A 3,199-nucleotide genomic window follows, 5' to 3' on the forward strand; every position below is an offset into this window, starting at 1 on the left:
CCTCCCCTTGCTGCTGCTCAGCTCTGCTGGAGGCCTGGCTTTGCGCGAGTTTATGCAGAAAATCCAAGATTTGTTGGGATTTGTAATCCCCTCTGTGGGATTATAGGGCCTGGAGGCTTGGATTTGCCTGGAAATGTGGCACAAAAAAATCCAAATATTCACCCTCTGCACCCCCTGGGAAAGGAGTAAAAGCAGGATTCAGGGGTTTAGGCCTGGCCTAACCCCTTCCTTCGAGGTCTTCTGGCAGATTTCCTGTGCTTTGACTCAACACCAAATAATCTCCAATAATCTTTCACCTGCATTTGTTGCAGCAGGCTCTGCTGAAGCATCTGCAGCCTGATGATTTCTGCAGATGGGCTGAATAAAAAAAAAATTCCTTGTCAGGCCCCCAAACAGGAAGAAAAGCCCAGAGGAAAATGGAATATGGAAAGGAAAATGGAATAGGGAAAGGAATAGGGGGAAAAGGGAAAGGAAAAGGGAAAGGAAAAGGGAAAGGAAAAGGGAAAGGAAAAGGGAAAGGAAAAGGGAAAGGAAAAGGGAAAGGAAAAGGGAAAGGAAAAGGGAAAGGAAAAGGGAAAGGAAAAGGGAAAGGAAAAGGGAAAGGAAAAGGGAAAGGAAAAGGGAAAGGAAAAGGGAAAGGAAAAGGGAAAGGAAAAGGGAAAGGAAAAGGGAAAGGAAAAGGGAAAGGAAAAGGGAAAGGAAAAGGGAAAGGAAAAGGGAAAGGAAAAGGGAAAGGAAAAGGGAAAGGAAAAGGGAAAGGAAAAGGGAAAGGAAAAGGGAAAGGAAAAGGGAAAGGAAAAGGGAAAGGAAAAGGGAAAGGAAAAGGGAAAGGAAAAGGGAAAGGAAAAGGGAAAGGAAAAGGGAAAGGAAAAGGGAAAGGAAAAGGGAAAGGATGTGCCAGGCACAGAGCAAAAGCATCCCCAGCACGGTGACAGCTGTCCCTGTGTCACACCCCAAAAAGGGCCCTGGAGACACAGAAAGGGCTCCCAGCCCCAAAATAAAATTTGGAATAAAGGCAGCAACAGGTTTGGGGAAGCTCGTGGTGTAGGTGAGAAAATCAAGGTTTAAATTCTAGGAAATTACAGGGAAAATCCAGGAAAAATGCAGGAAAAATAATCCAGGAAAAATAAATCCAGGAAAAAATGCTGGGGGGAAAAATGCAGGGGAAAAAATATCCAAGAAAAAAAAATCCAGGAAAAAAAAAAAAAAAACAGGAAAAAAAATATACAGGGAAAAAAATATCCAGGGGGAAAAAATTCCAGGGAAAAAAAATCCAGAAAATTCCAGGGAAAAATCTGGAAATTCCAGGAAAAATCTAGGAGAGCAGAGCTTGCAGTGATTGCACTTCCCAAAGGCATTCCCAGGGATTTTTTTTGGCACTTTGGGAAGGGCACAGGGTGTGAGCGGAATCCTGCAGCCAATAATTCTCTTGTGCAATATTGCTGTGGACACAAGGCCTTGGTGCCTGTCCCAGGAAAACAAACAGAGGTGGCTGAAGGAGAAATTTGGAGGTCACAGGGCCAAATCCACATTGAAAACCTCAAAACCTGAGCAGGATTTCCCCCTCTCTCTCTTTGCTCAATTAAATAAATGAGTAATTATTAATTAAATACATGAATAATTATTAATTAAATCAATGAATAAATAAATGGTTGCCCCATCCCTGACGTGGCTGATGAAGAGTCCAATTAAAATGGATATCAAAATAAAACCAAGCAACAGTTTTAGCAGCAATATTCCATTCCTAAGAAACCTTTCCTAAAAGATTTTCCAGCTCTTGGGGCTGTGACTCACCTGAATTGGTACTTTGAGGATTTTATCAATTTTAATTCATTTTAGAAAGAGCCTATTGTCCAAAAAAAACCCCAAAAAATCCATAAATCTTCTGTCCAAAACCTTTTCCAGAGCACACACACAGGTGAAATGCCAGGTAAAAGCCTCTTAAATGTGTAAAATAAAAGAATTGAACAAGGAATTCAAACTAAACATGCAGAATTCTACACTCCCTTCAAAAATCTCAACCCCTGGCAGCTTTCCAAGTAGCAAACCAATCAAATCATCTCTAAGAAATAACAAAAATCAAGGAAAAATAAGGAAAAAACCACCCCAAACTCCACGAAATTCTTGTTTTCTCTTTGCTTCTGGCATTCCCTGCACGGTTGTTCCCAATCCAGGCAGGAAAATCAGATTATTGTGAAGGAGAAGCCGTGGTTATCAAGGCAGGAAGTTCCTTGGAAGGAAATGCTGAAGGATGTCCTCATGATAAGAGCTGCTCCAGAGTTTTCATTGCCTAATCCCACTCCAAGCCTCTCTTTTATTTTTTTTTTTTTTAACTCAAAACAAATGTTGCAATACATTTTGTCTCCCTGGCTGAAAAATTGAGCTGCTTGAGAACAAATTTAGGTGTTTTAGCAAAAATTGAAGGGGTTAGGAACCAACTGTTTCTGCTTTCAACTCCTGAGAAATAAATTTTTTTTTTTTTTGGATTTTCCAGTTTTCCCTCAGTGTTTTCTGGCCTTTCTGAATTAGCCAAGATGAGGAACAAACCATGAGGGACAAGAATGACATCAGGATTTCCATGGGGCTCAGGGTGGCAGCAGATTTCTTGGGGGTATTTTAATCCTGACACTGACACAAAAGGGACCCTTTTATTTAAAATTATCACAGCTGATAATTTGATAATAAATTCATGTTTAACCTGATGGAAAACAGGGGGGAAATGGGATTTTAAAGCCCATTTTGTGTCATTCCTGCAGCTGCTACAATTCCTCTGCCCCTCCATCCCTGTCTAGGCACAACTGACACCACACCACTGATGATGAAATTATTAATTTCCCTGATTTTCCACACTTGGATCAGCATTATTCCTGCCCTAATTCCTTTATTTTTTAGGCTATAAGGGCCCAGGGAAGGTTTAGGACACGCAGAGGGGATGGGAAACTTCAAAACCCAAAAGCCTTTGATGGGTTTGTGACCCTGCTGGGATTGTTCCCCAGCGAGCCATAAAAAACCCTCAGATTTCCTGGAAGCTCCTAAGGAGATTACACTCACTTCCTCCTCATCTGGGCCCAGTGTTTACCAACAGCAGATGAAATTAAATTGCCTTGCACAGGCACAATCCCTCTGCTGGAAGGAAAAACATCCCCCAGGTTCAGAGCGGCAACCAAAAAAAAAAAAATAAATAAATCCCAGGTTAAAA

This window comes from Geospiza fortis, unplaced genomic scaffold (genome assembly GCF_000277835.1).
Source record: "Geospiza fortis unplaced genomic scaffold, GeoFor_1.0 scaffold391, whole genome shotgun sequence".
NCBI lineage: Eukaryota > Metazoa > Chordata > Aves > Passeriformes > Thraupidae > Geospiza > Geospiza fortis.